The following is a 7,473-nucleotide window of genomic DNA, read 5'->3' as shown; positions in this document are numbered from 1 at the left end:
TTTTTAATAAATCTGCAAAAATGTCAACAATTCTGTGTTTTTCTGTCAATATGAGGTGCTGTGTGTACATTAATGAGGAAAAAAAAATAACTTAAATGATTTTAGCAAATGGCTGCAATATAACAAAGATTGAAAAATTTATGGAGGTCTGAATACTTTCCCACTGTATATATTAGTGAACATTTTAAAATCACAGAGCTCAACCTTAGTTTTGGGTGCGTAGATCAATGAGTAACATCTTTTAAATTGTAATAATATTTCACAATATTATTGTTTTTAATATATTTTTGATCATAATACATATTAGTGAAAATTTTTAAATCACAGAGCTCAACCTTAGTTTTGGGTGCGTAGATCAATGAGTAACATCACAATGAGATAAAAGATCATAAGATATATTTGAAAATAAGAGACTTCTTTGAAAAATATTACAAAATTTTAAAGGCTCCAAATAGTAGTGTATAGGAATACACCATTAGAAAATAATTAATAAAATATTAATATATTATTATATAATAACAATTACAATAATGTTCATATTATTATTAACCTTATTATTATTATTATTATTATTGTGTGACGTTTGAAATCTGTATGACTCAGAATGACTTGGAAGTCTGTTCCTCAGATAAAGCAATTAGTTGTCTTCAGAATACAATCCACAAGTCATGAACTACTTTTATGGTACTTTTTGACCTGTTTAAGGCTTGAAAACCCACTATTTCATATGAAAAAAGAGCAGCGTGAACATTCTTCAAAAGATCTCCTTTTGTGTTTCACATCCTACAGAAAGTCAAGTTTGAAATGACATGAGGGGGAATAAATGATGACAAATGATTTTTTTTGGGTGAACTATAAGCAGCTTTTGCAACTATAATCAATGTTCCTCTGTTCTTTGCTCATCCAAACTTCTATCCAATGTGATTAGGGTTTTTGTTGATTTAGGAAGAGCACTGGTTTCAGTGATTCTCGACTGTAGGTGTTGAATAAGTATTCTCTCACTTTTTCATTTTGCCTTCAATCCCTCCCTTTCTCACTCCTTTCGATTGCCTTTTCTACTCCTCTCACTAGAAGACCTGAACGACTCTTCCTCCTCTCACTGATTGCGTAATCTACACTATTCAAATATGAAAATGACTTCCACTCTGCATGTGTGAGGATCTGCATTGCTGCCTGTGGTTCCTGTGGTACAGTGGTTACTGTTATATGACAAGGAAAAAGTCACACATACTTTGTCTCACTAAAGGAATAGGTCACTCAAAAATGAAAATTTGCTGAAAATGTATTTATCCATAGGCCATCCAACATAAAGATGTTTTTTTTTCATCAGAACAGATTTTGAAAAATGTAGCATTACATCACTTGCTCACCAATGGATCCTCTGCAGTGAATGGGTGCCGTCAGAATGAGAGTCCAAACAGCTGATAAAAACACCTTTTGACGTCATCTCATGGATTTTGTTCTTCAAGTCTTCACAAGACTTGAGAATCAACAAACAAAATAAATGATGGACTGGATTTGTGTGGATTATTGTGATGTTTTATTCAGCTGTTTGGACTCTCATTCTGACGGCACCCATTCACTGCAGAGGATCCATTGGTGAGCAAGTGATGTAATGCTAAATTCCTCCAAATCTGTTCTGATGAAGAAACAAACTCTTCTACATCTTGGATGGCCTAGTGGTTGAGTAAATTTTCAGCAAATTTTCCTTTTTGGGTGAACTATTCCTTTAAGGTGCACCTTGCTTTAAAGAAATGTAAACCTAAAAATGAAAATGCTATCATCATTTACTCACCCTCATGTTGTTCCAAACCCTATGATTTTCCTTTTTCTGTGAAACACAATTGGAGATGTCAAGCACAATGTCTTCTCTTCCCTTACAATGCGAGTGAATGTCAACAGATGCTGTCAAGCTGTAAAAACGACAAAAAAGCAGAAGAAAGAAAGTCATACTGGTTTGGAAAGACGTGAAGATGAGTAAATGATGACAGAACTTTCATTTTGGATGAACAATCATTTTAACTTCCTAAAACTGTTCACTTCTACTGTGCAAAAATCTCCTAACATCTGTACGTGGTTTTGTCATCCTGTTTATTTAATCAATCAATCTTTCTTTCTTTTTTCTTTCTTTCTTGAGTTATATATTACACTCTTGAGAGTGTCCTTAAGCCGCTCTGTTCTACATTTAACAGCCCTTGTTCTGTTTTAACCTCAAAAGGGGATGGCGTGATGAATATACAAGTGCTGGTCATTCTGACACGGAATGATACACTTGTAGAGGCACTTTACTTTCTTCCAGATTAAATGAAAAGAAAATTGCTCCACTATCATTTATGTGCAGAACCATCTTCATTATGAAAGCCACCAGGAAGCCGACATCCAAGTGTTGAATCACTGCCAATAAAACCAATCAGAGCGTAGCTGGGGCCTGAGGCTGCAAAACAGCACAGAGAGAGAGAGAACATTGCAAAACGTCACTTAGAAAACGGTTAGGATTCAGCACAGAGAGGACAAAACGAAACAAATTAGAATCAGAACGGAGCAGACTGGATAGATTAGAACAGATGAGGGTAGAATTGAAAAGAACAACAGAAGAGAATAGTATAGGGCAGAGAAGAAGAGAACAGAAGAGCAAAATAGAACTCAATAAGATCATTTATAAAATATTACACATGCAGAAACAGAATAAAGTGGAATCGAAAAGACAGCAGAATAGAATAGAATTTAAGTGAATAGAATGGGGCAGAACAGATTGGAATATGTATATATTATATCAGTGCTTCTCAAACTGGTGGTCCATGAAGGATTCCAGGTGCTTTGCAGTAATCACTTGCTGTAAGTAATATTGTGAAATATTATTTCAATTTCAAATAACTTTTATCTATTTTAATATATTTTAAAATGTAATTTATTCCTGTGATGCATTCATTGATTCCCAGAAATCATCCAATTATGCTGATTTACTGCTCAAGAAACATTTATTATTATTATTATTATTATCAATTTTGAAAACAGTGCTGTTTAATATTTTTTGTGGATTTTTTGTGTCACTTCTGAACAACTTAATGGATCCTTGATGAATATAACTATTAATTTCTTTCAAATCTTACTGACCCCACACTGTAACAGAACAGAATAGAATAGAGCACAACAGAATAGAGCAGGGAACAGCAAATGAAGTGCATTGATTAGTCGTTAATAAAGCTGCTACATGGAATCAGATGTAAACTGTAAAGCTCACAGAATGTGTTGAGAGGGGCTTTGCTGGCACTCAGATCTGGGTCTCGTCCAGTGACACGGTGGCGTGGGAGGGACAGCTGTGACGCGCAGCCTGCCGGGGAATGAGTGGGCCTGACTGGACTGCCAGCTTCCCTCATTAAGATTTGATTAAGATTATTGTGCCCTTTCACAGAAAGCAAACAGAATGTTCTTCATTTGCTCTTCCTCCACCCTGTCTTCCTGTCCAGGCTGTTTCTGTTTTCCCTCTTACGTCCATCTGCGAGGATTACATTAAAGAAGGTTAGCATGCTAGTACTGCTTATAGCTCGTTAAAAACATAAAATTACATTTACGTGTATTTATTGAAGACAATGCAATTATGTTTTTGATTAATATCAATTCAGTCTCAGGTAAACACTTCCTCCATCTATATTCTCTTACCCATATAAAAAACAAAAAACAAATAAAACAAAAAACAAAGAATACGAGCGAGAATATGAATATTAACAAAATATACTGTATATCCTACATATTCCTGCAGCTTTAAAACTGCTGTTTGCTTTCTCTGTGTGTATGTATGTATGTACACTCACTACTTTACATTGTAGCAAAGTGTCATTTCTTCAGTGTTGTCACATGAAAAGATATAATAAAATATTTACAAAAATGTGAGGGGTGTACTCACTTTTGTGAGATACTGTACATATATATATACACTGTATATATACACACACACACACACACACACACACATATATATATAGTAATATAAATAATAATGATAATATATATGTAATAATTATGGAATTATATTTTTCTTATATTTCATATTTGATTATATTATTATAGCCCTATACTATTCTAATATCATTAATAATATATATATTATATATATTACTTATGCAATATGATATAATGACTATAATATATATTACACTTTACATATGTATGTGTGTGTGTGTTTTTATATCACTTTCGATTTGCACATTGGTAAACATGGGCCAGGATGTTCAATAATGCACCCCCCACCCCCCCTCCCCCAAAATAAAAAACAGCATTTGGATTTTTAAAAATCAGATTAACTGAAGAAATTTGATAATCAGTTATCAAAATCCTAGCAGCAATTATGGTGTTTTTCATAAACTTTGGTAGTCTTGGTCAGTTTTTTTGTAAGGACATCAACATGAGACTCATTGATGAAATCACTGCAACAAGAGGGTGACAGACTGCCTGTCCTTCCTCCACGTGTCCCAGCAGTGACAGGATCGATATCCACACGTGCAATTAGTTTTCCACATAAGGCTGTGACAGACAGAGATAACCCCTGCATAAATCACGCGGCTGCAGTGTGCCTTTCATCAACACTCTCCAGCCAATCGATCACCTGCAAGGGTAGGTTACGCCCCGCCACCCCGTCATACAATCAGAATCCAGCTCTCTGAGACGAACAGGTTGGTCTGCTTGACGACCCGGCCCCATGCTTCTGTTCAACTAAAGAGGCACATTCAGGTCAGCCAAAGAACAATGTATGTATCTTTAAAACAACTCAAAAGCAATGAAATATAACTTCCCCTATTTATTTAGCCACAAACCGGATGAGATATCCTCCAATGTGTTGTGTTTGAGAAGGAATGAGATATTTCAGGGATCTTGAACCTGAGAACGGAGGAGATCTAAGCTGACAGAAACACAGTCCTGCAGGCCTGGAATGTGCTTGATATGTTGCCACAGAGATAAGAAGGGCATGTTGTGTTTCTCATTGAGTGAAAGACTAGCTTGACTCTCATTTGACATATGGAGGCCGGAAAATGGAGACTGCATTTGGGATTGATGGGAAATTGTAAATACAACTTGGGTCTTTATAGAAGGCAAGATAAGAGATTGCGGCAAGAGAAATGCTGCATGTAATATATCGCAGCTCGCAGGACTGAGTGCCATTTAGAAGTGAATGAAGAGAGTGAGTGGATTGCTGAATATGAATCAGATTTGAATTGATTTAGCAAACAGAATTTCAGGAAGTAGAATTATATGTTACAAATTTAAAATTGAACATGATTAATAATAAATTTTGTAATGCCACCTATGTATGTATATTATTAATCATGTTAATATATACAAACACTTTACAATAAAATATGTATTAATGTGTGTGTATATATATATATATATATATATATAATCATTATAGTACACAATATATTATAATATATTGTGTAGCCACAAAAAAATACAATAAAATGGCACTGTACTTTTAATAGCAATATACCATACATCATTTGTGATATGATTTTGGCAAGTCCATCAAACAAGTGTATCCTGCAGTAGTTTTGCCTGCTAGTGAACCAAAGTGACCTGGTGGCCTCCAAGAAAAAAATAATCTCTGTTGGATGACTGTACTTTATAAAATTTTTATTTAGTAAAATCTTCTTCCTGTATATCCAAATTAAATTCCAATTCAGCATCTTGTTGGATATTCACATTCACATTCATGAAATGAGATGGAGCCAATTCTTAAATTCTGAAAGGCCCTCGTTAGTAGTTTCTGGGTAAAATTATCCATCAAATCTTGGTTGAGATCATTTTTTTTTTGGAAAAAGCAGGGAGGAAACCGTAGCAGATGGGATCAGACCAGGCAAAAACCCTATTTGATGCTGCTCTCACACTAGACAAAGTGCACTCATGAGCTCTTTCAGTCTCACAGATGATCTACAATGCCACTAGTACTTTACAAGACCCACTGATGACCCTTTCAGGCTGGTCATGTTATCCTGGAAGCTTTAAACTGGAACCATCTATCAAAAATAATAAGCTTTCATCTCTTCATCTGACAGCGCTGCTTTTGGCTTCATCGCTGAACCAGATGGAGAGAATCCTTTCACCGAGCCAATCGGCTGTATTTCTGCCTAACTTCAAACAGTTTAACTCATCATTACTCCTGGAGAACTCTGGGATTTCTTTTCCCACGCACTAAGATGCGTCCTGTCCAGCTTCCGCTTCTTTAAGGTCAAGTTTGTTCATGTACTGTTTCCCCAGGTCATTTTACAGTCAAACCACTGAAATCCTGCCACCGTCGGCCCACACAAAGAGCAAATCCAGCCTTATACTCCAGTCCAGATCATTGACCTGCTCATTTATGTACCTCTCTCAGTGCTTATGGTGGTAATAGCCCTGAATAAAGAATGCCAACTATTCTTTAAAAATAGTAAGTGGAACTGCAGGTTTTATGTTGATAAGTGACATCCAGTTATTATCAGTGGTGCTATTAAGACATATAAAAATATTAAATAATTTTCATTATATATAATTGAAATATAAATATAATTAAAATATAAATAACAGATGGAAAAATAGAAATGTTAATGTTAAAATAAAATAAAATTATAAAAAAAAATTATATAAATATAAAAATTAAAGCTAGTTCAAAATGTGTCAATGTAATATAGGTATATAAGTAATACTAAAATACCAATGCTATCATCTTCAAACATTCAAATTTCAAATTATTATTTTTTGTGTAAAAATGGCTGTTGTGCATAGCACATTTTTTAGGTCATGCTGGTATTTAATGCATTCAGAAAACAGTATGCATACTACAGCATATATTGCAGGAACAGTAAGAATAGTATGGTAGATTTTGAACATAACCTATGATCAGAATGCCATACAACTTGTACTTGTGCGTTTTGCAGTATGTTTCTTTTGCAAAGTATACCAAGTTTCAGTGTTTTTGCCATAGTATTATGCAGCACATTGCACACACACAGTAGCCTAAAACTGTATCCCACAATGCAATGAGCTTCCATTTCCTGTGTGATGAATGCACCTGAAGTAATGGCACCCAATTTTAAACATCTCTTTCTCTGAACTTGTAATAAAATATGATTACTTGATGCCACTTGCTAAATTGAACATGCAAAGGGAATTAAATGATGTGGCAATATATAGCTGTGGCAGGAGGGGCGTGGTTCAGCGAGGTCTGCATCGGGAGAGAGAGGCAGGAGACGAGCGGTGCGTAAGTAGGTCAAATCGCTCGCGGGTCTTCACCAGGAGCAACATCATGCGCTGCTGGGCCTGAGGGACGATCAGGAGCGGCGGTTCCATGCCCTCCTCCAAGCCCAGCAGGAAGACCGCGAGCTGTTCCGGAGCTGGATTGACCGGGAGGTTCGGGCTGGGGGACCGACATCTGCCCCAGCGCCACCCCCCCATGTGCCTCTCCACAAGATGGGGCCCCAGGACGACCCGGAGGTGTTCCTG

Source organism: Sinocyclocheilus grahami, unplaced genomic scaffold (assembly GCF_001515645.1).
Source record: "Sinocyclocheilus grahami isolate Dianchi unplaced genomic scaffold, SAMN03320097.WGS_v1.1 scaffold126.1, whole genome shotgun sequence".
Taxonomy (NCBI): domain Eukaryota; kingdom Metazoa; phylum Chordata; class Actinopteri; order Cypriniformes; family Cyprinidae; genus Sinocyclocheilus; species Sinocyclocheilus grahami.
This window is presented reverse-complemented; position numbering follows the sequence as displayed.